This window comes from Lissotriton vulgaris, chromosome 9 (assembly GCF_964263255.1).
Source record: "Lissotriton vulgaris chromosome 9, aLisVul1.2, whole genome shotgun sequence".
Lineage (NCBI taxonomy): Eukaryota > Metazoa > Chordata > Amphibia > Caudata > Salamandridae > Lissotriton > Lissotriton vulgaris.
In genome coordinates this window covers 587,318,164-587,338,981 of record NC_141697.1, presented here as the reverse complement: position 1 = coordinate 587,338,981, position 20,818 = coordinate 587,318,164, and the positions used below count along the sequence as shown (strand labels likewise).

The window sequence follows — 20,818 nt, the reverse complement described above, 5'->3', positions numbered from 1 at the left end:
ATTGTTAATTACTTTTAATTAATTTGTAATTGGTATAAATATTTAATTTATTTTTATTCGTATATGAAGTATTTACTTTCCCTACTGTTGCACTCACTGGAGTGGGGATACTAATTTTTACTCCTACGCTAATCAACGCTTTTCCTACTGTTGCACTATCTCGAGTGGGAATAGTAATTTTTACCCCTACGCTATCCAACGCTTCCCCTACTGTTGCACTCACTGGAGTGGGAATAGTAATTTTTACCCCTATGTATCCAACGCTTTCCCTACTGTTGCACTCACTGTAGTGGGAATAGTAATTTTTACCCCTACGCTAACCAACGCTTTCCCTACTGTTGCACTCACTGGAGTGGGAATAGTAAATTTTACTCCTACGCTATCCAACACTTTCCCTACTGTTTCACTCTCTGGAGTGGGAATAGTAATTTTTACTCCTACGCTATCCAACGCTTCCCAGCTGTTTCACTCTCTGGAGTGGGAATAGTAATTTTTACCCCCTACGCTATCCAACGCTTTCCCTACTGTTGCACTCACTGCAGTGGGAATAGTAATTTTTACCCTTACGCTATCCAATGCTTTCCCTACTGTTGCACTCACTGGAGGGGGAATAGTCATTTTTACGCCAACGCTATCCAACGCTTTCCCTACTGTTGCACTCTCTGGAGTGGGAATAGTAATTTATACCCTCCCGCTATCCGAGGCTTTCCCTACTGTTGTACTCTCTGGAGTGGGAATAGTAATTTTTACCCCTACGCTATCCAACGCTTCCCCTACTGTTGCACTCACTGGAGTGGGAATAGTAATTTTTACCCCTATGTATCCAACGCTTTCCCTACTGTTGCACTCACTGGAATGGGAATAGTAAATTTTACTCCTACGCTATCCAACACTTTCCCTACTGTTGCACTCACTGGAGTGGGAATAGTAAATTTTACTCCTACGCTATCCTTCACTTTCCCTACTGTTTCACTCTCTGGAGTGGGAATAGTAATTTTTACTCCTACACTATCCAACGCTTCCCTACTGTTTCACTCTCTAGAGTGGGAATAGTAATTTTTACCCTCCAGCTATCCAACGCTTTCCCTACTGTTGCACTCACTGGAGTGGGAATAGTAATTTTTACCCCTACGCTAACCAACGCTTTCCCTACTGTTGCACTCACTGGAGTGGGAATAGTACATTTTACTCCTACGCTATCCAACACTTTCCCTACTGTTTCACTCTCTGGAGTGGGAATAGTAATTTTTACTCCTACGCTATCCAACGCTTCCCTACTGTTTCACTCTCTGGAGTGGGAATAGTAATTTTTACCCCCTACGCTATCCAACGCTTTCCCTACTGTTGCACTCACTGCAGTGGGAATAGTAATTTTTACCCTTACGCTATCCAACGCTTTCCCTACTGTTGCACTCACTGGAGTGGGAATAGTAATTTTTACGCCAACGCTATCCAACGCTTTCCCTACTGTTGCACTCTCTGGAGTGGGAATAGTAATTTTTACTCTCCCGCTATCCAACGCTTTCCCTACTGTTGCACTCTCTGGAGTGGGAATAGTAATTTTTACCCCTACGCTATCCAACGCTTTCCCTACTGTTGTACTCTCTGGAGTGGGAATGGTAATTTTTACCCTCCCGCTATCCAATGCTTTCCCTACTGTTGCACTCACTGGAGTGGGAATAGTAATTTTTACCCCTACGCGATCCAACGCTTTCTCTACTGTTGCACTCACTGGAGTGGTAATAGTAAATTTTACCCTTCCGCTATCCTACGGTAAAAATATTGTATATTTTTTATTAATATTATGTTCATATATATATATATATTTATGTATTAAAAAATAAAATTGTATGTTTTTTTTAACTTACATTAATTATTTATTAATTTTAAGGTTATTTAAGTATTTTAAGTATGTTTAAGTTAATTATATTTATTATTTAATTAATTTTCAATTACTTTTAAGACATTAAAAAAAATCGATATTTTGACTAACCATATTTTTTACAACAATATTTTTGATTCGATATTTTTGTACTTACCTGTTTGGTGATAGGGATTCGATATTTTTGCATTCTATATTTTTTCCTCGATATTTTGGTAAGCCTATATTTGTGTCATCGATATTATGTCAGTGATCCGTTTTCTTGTGCAGCTGGCCAGTTACATTTTTGGGCTCCTGGCCCTTCATCAGGGCCGGACTAGGAACCACAACCGGCCCTGGCAAAGTGCTCGGCCGCCTCCTCCCCCCTTCCCAATCGGGGGGGTTGGAGGTGCCGCCGAGCTTTTTGCCGGGGCCGGTTTTCGGCCGATTTTGGTACATGGCCGATTTTGAAGCTATGCTGGAAAAACGGCCGTGTAACAAAAACGGCCCCCAAGGGCCCAAAACCGACCCCCACCCATGCGGCGCACTGGGGGATTGCCTGGTGCTCGCTTTGGCCAGTTCGGCCCTGCCCTTCATACTCTTCCGCTGCTCATGCGCCTCTGCTGCCCTCCGGAAATGTTTGGCATTGTCCTCCACGTGATGTAGGCGCATCTTCCTCTTCTTCAGCCTGCGCAGTGCAGCATCATCCAGAGTTGAATATTAGTGAAAATGAATGACGTCTCACAGGTCGTAACAAATTTAGACAGGTGACAGCATGATGATGTGTCATAATTATTCCATCGACACCAGTGTTCAACATCAGCTGAAAATTTGTCACACACAACAATGATTTCCTTACATGGAGTCAGATCAGTCACTGTACACACGTACAATCAACTGTGATGAGCCACTCCCAAAACCGTTTGCGCGCATACATTTTACATGAAAATAGATGCACCCACTAACTTAAGGAAAAATCCCTGGTACCAGCTTCACAACCATCTGGTGAAATGTAAATATAGTCATCACTTGGACACCATCTGTGATGACAACCAGGGTCAGGAGTAAGCCTAAAACAACTCTTCCTGTGCAACTGACAATGTGAACTGGCCTACTGCCAAAGCCACACATCCACATATGGACAGATGGTCCACAACACCACATGAGGGGTCTGACCCAGACACAGTCGACAAAATGCTCCCATTGTCACCAACAACAACATCTACATGACCAAGTAGAGAGGAGACCTAATGAGCCTCATCCTATATAACCTCTTGGCAGTTGCTGACCCAGTCTGACACACCATCTCCACCCAGCGCAGCCTTTACATGCCAAACCAAAGAAATGTACTCTGTGATTGCTGCAACTTGAGAAAGGATACTAATACAAACAGGGATACACTGTTCATCCTGGATACACACTGTTAAAATTGACCAGCCTTGCACGGTGCATCCATGAGGGCAACATCCTACAAGAAGTTTAGTGTGTCATCCTAGGCGCCATGATCCATTCTCACAACATCAATGTCCAGTCCACCAACTAGAACTCATAAGTTGTTTGCTCCATCCCTGAGGGTACTACACATTCCCAGATACATCTAATGGCTGCATGCTGGATTTTGCCAATGGTTTGGAGGCCTACAGACCTGAGCAAAGCATGGCCAAGACAGCAATATGAAATATGGGTGTCATCAAATATTTTGCACATTCCCACCAACACAGCTCTGACCAATACCTACTTATAGCACACGCATCTACAACAGTGAGCAAAACATGTCAAGCATGCGCAATCCTATATTTGCTTGATAGTGGCAGACCCAGAGTATAGTGGGAAGATCTACAAACTATTTGGCACATACTGAGCAGCCACAACATCCTCTACCATGACATTGCAGTTACCTAGTTGTGATGCTCCTTTACACTGTGTGTGACTTTCCTCCCACCAGAAGCCTGTGGCCAGCTCAGTCATCCACCACATGTTACACTCTCATCCACCTACACCACACTCACACCACAACTGGTGGATTCTGCATGGCTACCTATATACAATTGTACACAATGCAAACGTCCCACAAAAACTATCAATGCACTACACACCTGCCCAACAAACACATCCAAACACACCGTTGGCTGACAACTGCCCATATAACAACAGATTTGCACGTGTACGTGTACAGTCATCATTTACATCAATTTTGAGCTGTGTGAGTACCTTACGTTACACATTGGAGTCACCTCCTGAGTTTCCATGTACCACAAGCTGACAACGCCCATCCATGTCAAGTACACCTACAAGGTTCAACTTTGGCTAGTTCACACTTGCTCACTGTGACGGTGCCCTCCTACATGAGTGAATCATTGATATACGCATGAGTACACCGTACATATAGACAATGTTTCACATTAGACCCTTGAAATTACAGACTTATGCTCATCACTCACCCTCATCTGCACCAGTGCTGAACTAGTTTGGGTCAATTGGTTCTGGTCCACCTGCCATGATGAGAAAAACTAAGGGGCCTATTAGGATGGCGGACGGACCTGCGTCCGTCCACCACCCCAGAGGAGGAGGAACCGTCTGTAGGGGCAGCGGCGGTCCCTCCGTACTAATTAGGATGTGACAGCCACCCTGGCGGTCACATCCTGTATGTTTAACATTGCGGTGGGTGCTGCTTGAAGCAGCACACACCGCAATGTTAAAAAGACCATGTTTTCCTTTGCGTGCACGAAGCAGCAGGCACCGCGTGGTGCCTGCCGCTTCATGCACGCAAAGGCAGGGGGGTACCATAGGTACCCCCCATGTGCACCCCCCACCCCCCTTCACCCCTGGGGGCCCGCAACGGGCCCCCAAAGAAAAGTCTGTATGCCTTTCCACGGCGGAAAGGCCGCCGTGTAAAGGCATAGGACCGCTAACATCCTAATTTGGCTGGCGGTGTCTGATAGACACCGCCAGCCATGTTGGGGCTTTTCCGCTGCGGTCAGAAGGCGACTGCGGCGGACAGAAAAAAGATCCCCCAGCCATCCTAATCTGGCGGGGGCTCTTTTTTCAGTCCGCAGCGGTTAATCTGCATCCTCCGGGCCGGCGGTGGCTTCCGCCGGCCCGGAAGATGCGGATTAACCGCAATCCTAATGAGCCCCTATATTCGAAGTTACACAACAATGACTGTGCAACATTATTCATGAACCTACTTACAAACTTGATTTTGCCTATCTCCAAACGCTGTCTCGATTCTATGCCTGATCACATATCAATTGCCTGTTCACTTGAGTCAATAGTGAGAACTCTTGCTGTATGTGTCATTGTAACATACCAATGCAATCACATGCGATTGTGACTAACAGATCAATATTGGTTACCCACTACATTGCAACATGTACCAACTACAGTTATTACAGCAAAATCTCACTCTACTCACACATTGGGATTTGAGGGTCTGATTTACTAATACACCCACAGTACTCTATGCACTCACATGGTACAGTACAATATGACATTAACTTGAGTTAAATATGTGAGACTGATGTCAAGACTAAGCCCACTCTTCTCCCCTCGGCCTAGCACCATAGCACACTCATCAAAAAGTGTCAGGCACACACCTTTGCACCACACTGCACTGCATGTGTTCCTAGGTGATTAGAGCATGTGAGTGGTCCAGGAACTCGTGTGCTCCTGTGGGTGATGCAAAGGTTAGAGCACCCTCACTGTTGCTTCACACTGTATGTGTGATGTGCAGTGCTGGACACATGCAATGTGTGTAAGTGTGCAAAGATTCAGAGTCAGTATCAGCATCTTTATTTACACTGTAAAGCTACACTAACTGCATTAAGTCTGAGGTGTCAACACACACACCTGCCCTATGGCACACAGGATTGCAAGGTTGTGTGATGGAGAGAGAGTCATGTCTCCATTGGACCTGTGCTCCCCAGCACAATATACATCAAGCAAAGCACTGCAGCAACCTTGACAGACAGCTGCACTGCATACCATGGCTGTGGTGGACATATGGGCAGAAGTGTAATGACAGACACAGACGGGGCCAGATTTGGTGACAACAAGGATGTGCCTTACTTCCTTCATGCATACACAGCACCCACTCACATTATGCACACCCTGACAACTTCATAAGTTGACTCACCCACAGGTCCATTGACCTCAATTCCAATGTGGTGGAACACATCCTACTCCCTGGCCACGATGTCATTTCTCCGATGCTTGACCTCAGTCACTGGTTGGGCAACCCAGCACCATCTCTCCCTTCTCTCATTAAGTGGATAGCGGTGACCCACACGGCCACCTTCCTTAAGCATGTTGGGCATGTAGTGTAGGATGGACTGAAGTAGCACCCCCAACTACTCTGCATCGAAGATGGCGCATGTTGTTGGCCCAACCGCAATGGTGTTCCTCTTCTGGCTTGCCTTGGGCATTTTTTTTGTGATGGCAGACACCTATGAGCAATTTGAACATCCTCATGACAGGACGGGCCAGATTCACATCATTAGTAAGCAGTGCAGAGCACCTGCATCAAAAGCTGCACTAGGCAGGGTGAGGAAGAGGGAACTGGAGAGTGCCATAGGTACATGACAATTCCACTCTCCTCCCCTCTCCCTAGCTCCTGCGGAGTCATGTGCGGCTGTGCCCCACAGACACAGCTTTGTAACATATCACAAGGGTGTCTCAGTGAGTCTTGCATGGTCTTGCACATTACTATGCAACAACGGATGTATCAGCCTCATGCACTTTGCATGTGTGCTGCTCAGTGCAGCACGCATAGCAGGAATAATGTATATGCAAAGATTTAGAATTTTGGAGTGGTGATTAGACATAGACGTATATTCCTGCTATAATTAACTTTAGTGCATGGTAGATGTAAGTGGGTGTATCGATAAATAATGTGGACTGGGTGAGGTTCCCAAAAGTGGCACTACCCAGCCACAATATTAACATTCCCATATCATGTTATCTGTGTAATACTGGTGTTGCGAAAGTAAGTATCCCACTTGTTCAGAAAAAGCAGTGCAGTGCACAGCGTTGCTCTACTTAGCGCCAAGGGGGCATGAGCTTGTTGGTAGATCGCAGTTCACCCTAATACAAACAAAGTCCATAATAAATAATTATATATGGATGAATAAAACCCAGAGGATAGCAGCAAAACACACGTACAAATTGGTGCAAGGCAATTCCTCACATCTAAATCTACTGCCAAGCAGCAGTGCTGTTGTTTCTGTTAAAATGGGGGAAGACAGAGACAAATAATAGTGCTGAATTGATCTTCTAATAGTGGGTGTTCCCCTTTAGGAAGTCTCATGACTTCCATACTCTCACAGAAGCTGGGGATAATATTTGTGACCTATAATGCATGTCACTATGGTGGTATCGGATACCGCAGCTGTTAAAACAGGTTTGATGGCCTCTCCCTCCCCATTCACACCAATGTTTTAAATTAGGTTTTTTCTCTGGCCCTGGATAAACACGCTTTCCTGGAGTCGAGAGAAAATTGATGTATAATGATAGACAGAAGCAAATGAAAGTTATTAGAGGCACCAGAACAGTGAACAGAATAGAAAAAAAATCCACCATAGTGGTAAAACTATGTATATATGCAGGTATATCTTGGCTGTACATACACACACTCACCCTAGTTATTAAGGTTAGGGACTGCATAGTAGGAGTACAATCAATTCTCTATATTGCTTTTTATGCCTGCATATATAAATTGTTTTACCACAATGGTGGAATTTTTGTATTCAGTTCTCTGTTCTGGTGCACAGAATAGAAAAAAAATCCACCATAGTGGTAAAACTATGTATATATGCAGGCATATCTTGGCTGTACATACACACACTCACCCTAGTTATTAAGGTTAGGGACTGCATAGTAGGAGTACGATCAATTCTCTATATTGCTTTTTATGCCTGCATGTATAAATTGTTTTACCACAATGGTGGAATTTTTGTATTCAGTTCTCTGTTCTGGTGCACAGAATAGAAAAAAAATCCACCATAGTGGTAAAACTATGTATATATGCAGGCATATCTTGGCTGTACATACACACACTCACCCTAGTTATTAAGGTTAGGGACTGCATAGTAGGAGTACGATCAATTCTCTATATTGCTTTTTATGCCTGCATATATAAATTGTTTTACCACAATGGTGGAATTTTTGTATTCAGTTCACTGTTCTGGTGCTTCTAATAATGTAATTTGCTTCTGCCTACTGATCATTGCAGCACATATATTTTATACAAGAATCATGCTGGTTCAGGTACAATAATTATTGTAAACGTCCCTCTGTGTATCCCTTGTATATTTCTGTGAGAGTACTAGAGCACGAGTGACTGAGCAAAAGGGTCCTAGATCTGTTACTGTGCTTCCTGGGGGACCAGGGTTGTCATGTTCAGTGGTTGCCAGAACTATTTGCTGCCAAACTAGGTTGAGGGGGCTTATGGTGGCACTGTGAGCTAGCTGGTCTACAGGACAACGTATCTTGAGGGGGTGCACAGAATCAGTCTGGCACCATCCCAATGTTTATGCTATCCACAAACGCGCAGTTCCTGCCATAAGGTGGAAACTACACAACATCTACAAACTCGTTTTTGCAGTATTTTGAAACACAAAAGAACACAGTGCATAAATTATAAATGGACATGGTAGTATTAACTGTGAAGAAAAGGAAGTAAGTACACAGGAAGTTCTGTAATGTGACTAATAAAAAGTTCACTAAGTTATGGTATAAATTGTCCTTGCTATAAAGAATGATTTCCAAAATATTTTGAATATTACGCTTTCAGTATGAATAAAGAGAACCCTGTTACACTGACAACTTTTGGTTTGTTTGGTTCTGTCATCACCTAGCAGGCCCTACATTCAGACATGTGATCACTGAATACAAAGGTAAAATTAAAGCTGTTTTGTAAATTTCATATTCTGAAAAATGTGCAACAACAAATACAATTGATCAGCTCTTATCTGAGAAATATACCATGTAGTTACTCTTCCTTTCATATCCTTTCACCTTTGTATTGTCGGTTTTGATGCAGCTTGGAAATACGTTTGCATTTCTAAAAGAAAGCAAATATTTCATATAACTACACAGAATAATATACATTTTTCAAGTTGTGAACTTCTTGTTAGCATTTTTATTCAGACAATAAAGCAATGCATGAAGTACAAGTATTGGCAATTAGTTTGCTACATATAACACCAGTGTCAGCTCTCAACAGTACTGTATAACACAACAGAGGACTGAAGATGTTAACAGTCTATCAATGGCGAACATTAAGAGGTGCAGCCAGCTTCACAGTTCTGTTCTTCCCTGAGCGGCAGACACCTTTATACCTATTCCATTCCCTTACTTTGCAACTAGTAAGCGTTATGGCAAGTAATCTTTTAACTGTGTCAGCAGAGCTTGCTTTGAGTGTCACATTGCCTCTACCCACAATACATAGATGGCCTCGTGCAAGTATAACATAACACAAAACAGGGAGAGAAGGGTCATAGGGAAAAGGATTAAAGACCTACTGCAGGTTCACTTCCCCAGCTCCAGAGTATCAATAACACAAAAGAACCTGTGAGGTCTGTCAGGCAATCCTATCGGCCAAACTGAAATGTGGTACGCTATGTCAATGGGTGCTACAGTCACCGCTTATATAAGAAAAAGAGGGAGGGCACGAGTGACGTGTGGGAGGAATACAAACTCAGAAGAGTAAAGCTTGCTCAAAAATTGGTCAACAAAATCCAGAACAGCTGTTTGTGGATAACCATCAAACAAACCAAGTGATCCGTCATATCATTTGGCCGTCCAGACTGTGACCAGGCCGGTCCTTAGATCATCCAGACCCCATGCCACACAGTAAGTTGTAAATACTGAATCAGGTCCACAGTGCGCTATGAACCACCTAATGTTGGCCAATTGTTGATGGTTGAGAGAAAGTGGTGAAAACACAGTGCAAACTAACTCAAAAGTGGTGAATTTAAAATAGGGTGATGTGTCTAAACAACTCTTTTTTGGGAACCAGGCACATCCCCTAATTAAAACAACAGGAACAGTGCAGACGTTAGTATGAAACAAATGACTCTCGCAAATAGGGCAAGTGTAAACAATCTCTGAGTAGCTGTTAAGACTGAGTACTATACCACTATCCTATAACCGACTGCTCCCACCCAGCCATCTAGCTCTTCACAGGTACCCATAAGGCCTACTGAATGGATCAATATCACTTCTAGATCGCGTTAGATCATATTAGCTACCACGCAATTGGGCTTGGCGCTATTCAGAGGGGAAAAGGTGACAGACATATCGCAGCAGCCGGATAAGCGTAACGGAGTGGGGTCTTTATGGGGGTTGGCAGTCCACACAGCAGTATTCCGCGCCCTTGAAACCATTCCTGTAAAAGCTTACCACCATTCACAGAAGGGATAGATTATAATTTCTCAGAAGTTGGTGCTGCAAATCAAGATTGTTAGCATCACTGGATTCTAAGTCAGGCAGTTCATTTAGTAGAGGATGGCCATGTGGTGTCCATCACAACCAGACCTCCCACCACTGAACCCTAAGGATTTCTTGCTTATTATTCTCCTAGTCTTCTTTTACTCTCTTGGGGCTACTGATGTTACCTAATGCTTAGGGGGACTCTAAGCTGTCCAGTCCAATATACTGGTGAGCACTGGACCCATATAGGGGCAAAGAGGAGCCCTTTGGATCCTCTCCTGAAGTATACCTGTCTCCGTCTGCTCAAACAATGCAGTAGTACAATCGTCTCACATCCTGCCTATTTTGATATCTAAAATAACATTTCTATTTTAAAGAATCTAACATGCATGGATCTACAGAGACGAGACACAATTAGAGAATAATTGTCAGGGATCTAAATATGCTCTTCACAACATAATACTATGGTGCATACATACACACACACACACAAAACACATGAACACACGCACAACAGCATGTGTGTGCCTCCCATGGCATTATGCTCACCATACTAGCTACCACACTGCACTTCATAAAAGAAAAAGTTGCTTACCTTCTGTAATGATCTTCTACTGGATACTCTATTTACCTGCAGATGCCTCATCTCCTGAATAGCTCGAGGTGGCAGACTGAATCTGGAAATTTTGCTACAGCATTCCTTTGCTGGTATGTGAACTGAGCTTCCTCTCGGCGTCATCTGCCACGCGGAAGTGATGCTGCTTGAGCCATATAGCACCACGCTGGCGCTCTTACCTCACTTCCTTATCCTTTTTTCAAATTCTTTGATGCAGAGACCATGTCAGCTTAAATCGCCAGTGAATATGCACTGCTTCTGGACTAAATTGGAATCTTATTCATCCTCAGATGCCTACAACAATCCTTCAAAACAGAGGTGGGCAGTACTGATGAGTATGGAAGGTAATTAACTTTTTCTTCTGATGGATACTTCCACATGCAAATTCCTCACCTCTTGAAAAGATACTGCAGTAGGGCCCCATACAGCTTGATGTATGACATTACAACAATTGCAACCCCTTCCACTTCAAGTCATTAATATATAGGGCAGGAGGCACATGTGCCCCCCAAACCTTTGTAAGGCCATGTGGACACCATCCCCAAGGGCAAATTCATTTCTTTGGGGTGGAGGGTGTGAGTCCCAACCTCCTTAAGCCTTAAAAAGGCTCCAGGACCCCATCCCCCAGGGCAAGTTTGAATTTTAGGGGAATTTCCATTCAGCCCCCTTCTCAAACCTCCTAGAGGCCCAGGGGACCGCATCCCTGGGGGCACAATATTTTTTTCTTCAGGGGAGAGGTATAATGGTCACTCTTCCTGAGCCAATGATCAGCCCTGGAGTCTCCATTCCAAGCGGCCCTATTTCTGCTGCCGGGTACCAGGGACCGCATCTCCCGGGGCACTGGTATTTCCTGCCCAGAAGAGTGCAGGCAAGAGTGCAGGCAGGGAATATGAACTTTATTAGCTGCCTGCATTTTGCTCCTGCCTGGGCCTGCACGGTTTGGCGGAAACTAAGAAAGTCGGCTCTCACCAGCACCACAATGGATGCTGGTTCGGGAGCCCGGTGGTGCCGCAGAGACCTTGCGGTTCTCATTGTGGCCCCTAACAAAGGCTAAATTGTGAGTGCCACAAGTCGGCATGAGGGCACCCACAGTACAAAAAAAATGCCCACTCCTTATGTGTCCAATAAGGGACCATGCAGTCTTTGGGGCTCCTCCCACGGTCCAAATGAAGGCTACATTGTGGGTGCCTCGGGTGGGCAAGGGATAACCCACTATGACAAAATAGCTGGGTCCCACTGCACTGGCTGGGAAGCCAACAGAGGCCGTGGGGGCCTTGGGCCTCCCACAACGAGCCTGTATTTGCATATGGGCATCCAAAAAATAAATATAAAAAGAATAATAAATGAGCAGCGGGGGCTTTCTAATAAAAGTTTTGGATCTTGGTTCTGCCCCTAGAAGGAGCAGCTGCACCACTAAGCATTTTTCTTAATGTTCTAGAGGGATGCTGGGAGAACAGCAGATCCCCAGCAACATTATAAAACCCACAGTAAGTCTCCTGCGTCTCGGTCATTGAATACATGCCCCCAGAACAGCTCCCACATTTATTTTAAAGCAATCCAAGCTGGAGCTGTATGCTCTTCAGTTGGAGTGCAGGGACTTCTTGTGGTTAGTTCTAAAGCTGCTAAATGCATGTTTGATGGCTTTTTCCTAAATAATACTTTATTGAAAATATTTTGGGAAAATCAATACTATTAGACATTGCAGTGTATCAATTTATGAAATGTAAAGGTCAATAGAGTCACTGGTGATTTTTTGACAAAACCAATAGATCTGTTTTATATATAATGATGCGCTGAGTCCTTAATAAAGCCAATATGCCCACTCACCCTTTGACAAAGCCAATACATCTGCATTACTGAAAATGAAACCCTTTATATTGTTACATGATATAGTGAGCCATCCGTGGGAGGGGCCTGTGGGAGCCCACGGAGGTTCGGCGCCTGCAGGCGTTGTGTGCTGGGACTGCCCATAGGCCAGGCCCTGCGCCCAACACCACGCCAAGCACAGCGATGGACATCTTACTTTTTTTTTGTTTTTTAATTATCTGAAAATACGAGAGGTTAAAGTGACATTACAGTTTGGAATTGTAATAATATCTTCCTTTACATTAAAACAAACTTAGAAAGTAATTTAAAAAGCAAATGGTTAAAGAGGCATGATAGTTAGGTGAACATGCCAGTTAAAACAACATTTTAGAGAGACAGCTCGAGGGATGTTGCGACTGATTCTAGCCCTATGATCCCGAGGCGCTGAGAGGGCTCTAAGAGCAATTTGGGTCGGTTGCTGGAAAAGCTCACATCAAGCAGCAGAGATGCTATGCCTGTTTCTAGCTGCAGCAAGCTGTGCTCGAGTAGTCAATAATCAAGGTTACAGGACATCTGAGATTCCCAACCTACACAGATGCATCACATCTGCTGCCATCACCTTGGAGGAAACCCTGAGTGCTAATGTTAATCCCTACAATCTGGTAGTCAGTACAGCATACCACAAACCACAGGTACCTTCTGTGCAACTGCAATTGCAGATTTGGAAAGGATGGGACTATCCCCTTCCTATACTTGTGGAACCTAATGATCCACTGTCATGGGCTTTCAGTCCTGCAGAAAGTACAATACCCTTCTTACAACTATGTGCATGATCTCTTAAGGGAAAACTAAAGCAGCTTTCTAGGTGATGCAGGGGAGGAAAAGGAGGATTGCTGGGTATGTGTGAGTTTGGGTTTGCACCTGCCTCTAAAATTGCTCAGGTTTTGGACCAGCTGGAAGGGCTGGCAAACGTGAGCCCTTTAGAGAAGCCTCAAAAATTCCTATGTTGCCTATGGAAGTCTCGGACTGGAGAAGCTAAGCCCAGAGGCCGAGAGGTAACTCTGTGCCCACCTCCGTAGGGTGACTAAGAAGCCATTTGCCCTGGTCTCAAAATCCTGGCATGGCCTGCCCTGAGGATCTCTCCAGAGGCACTCTGACTATCCCTGACTACCTCAGAGAATGGGCACGGAGTGCTTACACTCAAATGACTAAATTAGTGGACTTATGATCATAAACATGTGTTCACTCTACACGAGTTATGTATCTTGTACGACTAACAGGTTTTAACTGGTTAGCGACCTCGCATTCAACTGCTTTTAAGAACAGATAGCTACGGTCATATGATATAAAACTGCTATAGGAATGTGACCATAAAGTGCACAGTGTTGAAACGTAATTGTGTCAGCAAATACCCATGATAGTTGTATGGAATCCAAGCAAGGTATGAATCAATCAAAGGGCTGGTGGTAATCACAAAATAATGTATTTTCCACTTTCTGAATAATGTTATAATCCTTCATACCCCATAATCCTGCACCATATGCTGCAATAGAGATGCACTTACATTCATGAACCATTATCAGTTCTCCAAGTGGTTTGCTGCCCAACTCTGAGGCAAATTTGAAAAGTGCCTCTATACTTCTCCCAAATGCACCCGCCATAATGAGGTCCAGAAGGGACTATCCACAAGTACCTCGGAATAAAATCCCCAAGTAAGAGAAAGTGGAAACTGGGATAATCTTGGTTTGATTTACAACAAAAGACTTGTTTTTACATTTTTATGGGTCAAAGACCATAATGTTGGTCTTTGGTTTATGGTGAGCTCCGAAAAAGACATTGTGAATCTATCCAGCAACCTCTGAAGAACAAGTGAGGTCCAAGTCATAAGGACGATATTCTCCGCATAAAGCAGGGTAGGTAAAGGACGGTTACCAACACATGGTATGTCTATGGGAGATTTAAATAAAATGTTTTCAAGCCCATCGATATACAAAATAAACAAAAAGGGGGCCAATACACAACCCTGGCTTACTCCCGAAGAAATTTGAAAGGACTTATTCAACTCCCCATTTGGGCCGTATCTGACACTGGCTGTCACCTCGCTAACAATTGTCTTAAAAAGTTTATATCGCCCTCCACCACCAGATTTTTCATGATATTCCATAATTTACTTCAGTTCACATGGTTGAAGTAGAGCTAAGATCCATAAATGCAGTGTAGTCGGATCCACCTTTCACAACTGCATATTTATTGACTAAAAGATAAATATTGATGCATTGCCCATTTGAGCCCACCCTCGACAAAATAAACATATTGTAAGTCAGAGAAAATCTGGTTATGCTTGGCCCAGGATTTCAATTGGTCCAGTAAGGTACCACCCAATAACTTCGCAGTGGTGTCAATCAAAGAAATGGGCAGTAGCATTTTGTGTTGCCTTTGTTGCCTTTTTTGAAAACTGGCACAATGATAGCATGTGATCAAGACCTCGGCGGGCCCAAACCAACAACAGCCCTTAAAGTATTGGTAAGAAGGGGTGCACACAAATCAACATTTGCCTTAAACATTCAGGACCCTTGCCAATTAGAACATTTATAGATGGCTTTTTAAACATTCTTAATCCTGATGACAAGACCACAGGGCTTAGCTACCTCTCTCCTAGGAGATGCCATTATAAACATCCAAAAAATGGGTAAAGCAATTATCTGAGAAAATAACATTAAGCTCTGTATCAGATGAGGCATTAAAAAAGGCCAGGTTACCCACCTGCCAGAACACTCTCGACCTAATTACAATATTGGTTCAGAAAACCTCCCCCAACATTGCAGGTTTAAAGTCAGACCAACGAACAATAATGACGGCAGTCTGACTTTAAACCGGCAGGGGAATCCAACAAGGTTCTGATGGAATAAAGGAACCCATTGGCCAGTCAGAAAGGCCTCATAATCCCTTAAGGATGCAGTTTCCGCTGTCTGGATTATGATGGCACTTTCTGACAGCAGTTCCATAGCGGCCTTTCGGACATGGAACTGGTGTCGGAAAGTGTCTTTAGGAGCCCCTAGCAGGGCCCCCATTCCTACGCCCTCTGCATACTACTCTGGTGCCCCCCTCAACATCCCTGCAACGTGTGGCAAGCACTGTGAGGTGCCTGCCCCACAGTGCAGATGTTTGGAAACATCAATTTTTCTATGGGAGATTATGCTGTCGATGTTTCCTGCCCAGCGCACAAGCTCCCATAGAAAAATAGATGCTTCTGACCACACTGTGTGCGGCCTAATCCAAATGATGCAGTCAGACCCACGGACATAAGGTCGGTCACTTCCCATTCCGCAACGGTGTCCGACATCATAATCGGGGCCTTCGTGTCTTTTAAGACTGACCCTGTACCTTCAGATTCCACAGGGGCAGATGATATTGCCCAATTCTAGCCTGCAACTACATCCAAGGAGAGGCTCTAAATTAGTTCTCCACTGCATGCACCTGCTGAAGAGACCTTACTTGCGCCATGAATAGTTCAGTTGAAGAACTACACTTGACTGCCGCTACAGTGGTGGAGACAGAGGAGCTGACAGATGTTGGCCCCAGTGAGGAATGCACCAATAAGGGGAACAACACCTCCAAAGCAGTTCCAGTGAATCATTTCCAGACATATGACTTCCTGACTATCCCAGGGTCCCAGAGCCCAAATCTTCTCAACAATTGAATGAGAAGGACTAGCACAGTCTCAGAACCTACAAACCTCACAAAAATGTAAGATTACTCCATGTGAATGTGTCCCATTAAACGACCTCCAGCCCTGAAGAAGACCTTCATCAATAAAAGATATAAGGCCCTACACGATGGTCGAAACGCGTCGGTGTACACACTAGCGTGGCCAAGAATTATCGTCAATCACAAATGAATAAATTATTTTACAAAAAACGGTGATGTGAATAATAACTTCACTGATTAATAGCTAAAGATCTCCGACCAAACAAGGAAAGGGCTAACTAGTACCACTTGGACTACCTAATAGAGGGTTAAAATATGTACCCTTCATTAACCAACAGTACAGGACACCATCTCTAATACCTCATTTATTTTTGATGTCCTCGAATACACTATATGTTCAACACTATTTAATGAAAACATATGTTTATCAATGTCTGTTGTTTGATTTGATCAATAATATTGTATCCACATATGTCTGTGATTGATGTTGTTATGTGTATATACTTGTTTCACTAATTATATGAAATTGTTTCTCTGTTCACTAATGATGAAGAATAACATTATACTATACACATAATCCCTTGTTCTCCTTTATTCTGAAAATCACAGTGTTATATGCGAATTTGATGTAGGTAAAGAAACAATAGCAAGCTTTCAATTAAGTCTAGGGTTAAAACATTCTAGGCATTGTTAAATACGCAGGTGTAACCACAAGGTGTGCCGCTAGTAACAACTGACTGAGACATCATCTTATTTCTTCATATGAAAATATTTTATTTAGTTATTAAATCTCTTTTTGTTATAATATTTAGTCTTGATCAACTGTGTTAATATACATATGTACAGAATGAATAAATAGACACATATAATATGTACATAAAAAGAAGAAAAAATCAATCCAAATAATACAATCAATACTTGTATCTTTCTCAAAAACTTGACAGGTTTGATGAGGGCTAGCAGTATGTTATGTTATGTTATGTTAACATATTGATAAAGCACAACAGCTGCCCCAGCAAAGAGGCGTCCCGGCGCTAAAGAACCACAGGAGCTGTACTAAAGAGGAAGAAGGAAGACAGACAGAGAATCCTAAGGAGAGGGTAACAGATGGGTCTTAACAGCTTTCCGGAAGGCAGACAGATTTTCCAAAGAACGAATGTTCAGTGGCAAGGAGTTCCAGAGCTTGGCTCCCAAAACCCTAAAGGTGCGGCCGCCAATACGGCAAAGCTTTGTACGGGGTACAGTCAGTAGGTGCTGGCCTAATGAGCGCAAATTGCGCTGTGGCACGTAAGGTGTTAGAAGCGGGCGCAAAAGTTCTGGACATCCGGATTTGAGGATCTTAAATGCCATGATGAGGGTTTTGAACTGAATACGAGATTCAATGGGCAGCCAATGCAACTTTCGAATGGTAGCTCTGACCGAACATCTGCGGGGAAGACCAACCAAGGCACTTGCCGCAGAGTTCTGCACGCGTTGCAATCGCGCTATCTCCACTTTGTTGGCGCCCAGATGTAAGACATTGGCATAGTCCAAATGGGAAGGAATTGTGGATTGAACAATGAGTTGGCGGACTTTAGAGTAAAAAAAAACTGAGTATCGGGTTGAGGCTCCTCAGCAGGCCCACACAAGTAGCTGCCACTTTTTTTGTGTGCGTCTGGAAGCTAAGCAGATGCCAACTACACGCGTTTCAGCACTTTTGCCTTTGTCAGGAAACCGTCTATAGCGAAAAAACTGTATAGGGGACAGAACATTATATTATGATTACACCTTTCCAATAAAGATGCAAGTTTTATTTAAAATTTTGCACAAACTCGAGCCTAAAATATTTGAATTACCTCTCATCATTACATATCATTCAATACAGAGGATGATTTCGGAGACGGACAATCAACATGTGTGAATCACAATAGAAACCTTGAAACATATAAATATATTATATATATAGATGTGAACAAGGGTAGTCCATACCCGAAACGCGTCAGGCCAGTGAGAAACAAGGGGATAATAAACTTGAACCTTTGTACTGGACGAGCTGTGTGATGGTCCTTGTGTTCTGCGTGCCGTGCGAGCAGCGTGCAGAAGCAGGAGGAGACTAATATATATATATATATATATATATATATATATATATATATATATATATATATATATATATATACACAGTCTCCAATTAAATTGATATATGGTTTAATACATTATTTGATACATTCGTTATTCAGTTTTCTAAACAATGTGACTAATATATCATGGCCACTCCGCCCATACTGTGAAGAAAAGAAAGTGAAAATTGCAGAATGGAAAAAGAAAAAAGAGGGAAGAATAGATCTTGTTAGTTTAGTGAGATCCTTAGCATAATAGAATCAAAATTAGACAAAGTGAAATAATTGGTAATAGATAAAGGATATACGGCCCAAATGAAAAATCAAAAAAGGAAAATGTTAAGTGTTAATGTTGTCATTTCATTGCCTCTGAAGAACTCTAGTATTGGTAATTAGTATTGCTATAGCCTTGCCTATAGAGTTATTAATGTGATTGAAATTTTAGCATCTAGGGGACACTGTTGTGGGCAAGATCTAAACCTAATTGATAGCGTAATGTGCAAATCGGTGGTGAAATTAATTAAACAACCTAATTTTGAATAAATGAATCGTTCTCACCTTAGGTTTTAAATAGAAGATTAAAGTAATGTATGTCTTTCTGTTGAGGTGCTTGAGTTATCTATATGCGAAAACAGAGAACACCTAGAACTGGACGCTTATGTCAAATATATAGAAAGGCTTTTTCGAGCTAAGAAATCAACAGATTTACTTACTTCAAACAATTATAAAGATGTGCGACCATGGACAAGCTACGATATTGCAGTCGGTGTTTCAAAGAAGGGCAATGTATGCTCCTATGATGGTGACAAATCTAAAACAAGAGTAGATTCCTCTTAATATGGCATGTTCTGTTATTTAGTTCTTATCAAATGCATGTACGTTGTAATAATAATATGGCCAACAAAACTTACTGTATGAACTTCGTAAGCTACTGTTAATACTAACACGCTGGGTCCTTAAGAGGGAATAGTTTGGACCATAATTAGTGCAAATGCGGGATCAACAGAGACAGTAGTGATTCCTAATAGGGTACTGTATGATGGGTCCAAAGAAAGATGAATCTATCAAAAAAATAACGTGAACATATCATAAGTGAACACAATGCTACATAACATGTGATAACTAGTTTAATTAATTAAGACAAGGTGCTTACTTTTTATAGTCCACAAGGGCCCTTACATCATATATATTCTTTCTTTCCGCAAGGGAAGTCATATCTAAAGAAAGGAGGATGTAAACATGGTATCAATCACTGCACTTCTCTACGGGATGGTATATTTCGTTTTATCGGTGAGAAATATCTATGGTACTTACTTTATATCTTTAATGGGGACTCCTTCTCATATTGAAACTCTGGCCACCCAAGAGGATAACAGCCTTAAGTCCTTGGGGCATCCATGCTATAAACATAACATCAGGGTTGTTAAGTATTGTGACTATATCTATGGCTATAGTTTTAAATGACCCAGATAGCCTTGTCTAAGTTCTCCGCTTACCTGCAGATGACAGCGAGATCTTCTATAATTTGGCACCCGATTGTTAGAAGTGTCTCCTACTAGCCTATCTATTTATATGGTCCACGATTTGGAGTGCTTTTCCCCTAGATTGAAAATGGGTAATAGAGAGCGGACTTCCTACAAAGCTAAGTGGTAAAATGTGTTAGGAATAGAAAACGGACTACATCCGCATACGTATATCACCATCATTGAATGGGATATGCATGGGTGTACTACTGAATTGAACATAGGAGACCTTCATACTCTGTATAGTGACAGAATGTGTGAAAAATAAAATAAAAAACGAACTGCACATGCAGGGGGACATCGCCATCTTCGGTTAGGAGTTACGCGATTTTGCAACTAGATAATAAGTTACGGAATAGATGGCGGACTCTATGCCCGGTTTAATAGCAGGATGTATTGAAAATAGAGAAAGGACTGCATGTGCAGGGAGACGGCGCCAACTTCGTTTCGGGGATGCGCAATTTAGCGCCTAGATTGAAAGTTAAGGAATGGATGAAGGACTCTATACCCCGTTTAGTAGCAGGATGTATTGAAAATAGAGAAAAAACTGCATGTACGGATATCTCCATCTCTGTTTGGAATTTACACGATTTATTGACTAAGTTAGGATTAGAGGATGGAAAGAGGACTCTATGCATAACTTAATGGCACAGGGTATTAAGAATTAAAGAACAGGCTACATAGAAGGACGGACATCGCCATCTTTATTTTTGATTGCACAATCTAAAAATCCAAGAGGTGAATATGTATATATATTTATATAGTGAACAAATAA

At 42.7% G+C, this 20,818-nt stretch overlaps 1 long non-coding RNA gene across 1 annotated transcript; it reads right to left on the bottom strand.

The window, feature by feature from the left end:
- Window positions 1–8,842: 8,842 nt before the first annotated feature.
- Window positions 8,843–19,922, bottom strand: LOC147691889 (uncharacterized). Its single transcript, XR_015299796.1, has 3 exons — window positions 19,835–19,922; window positions 19,674–19,737; window positions 8,843–8,921 (listed from the first exon to the last, which is right to left on the bottom strand). It is a non-coding gene; the product is annotated as an uncharacterized LOC147691889 (long non-coding RNA).
- Between the last annotated feature and the right edge of the window lie 896 nt (window positions 19,923–20,818).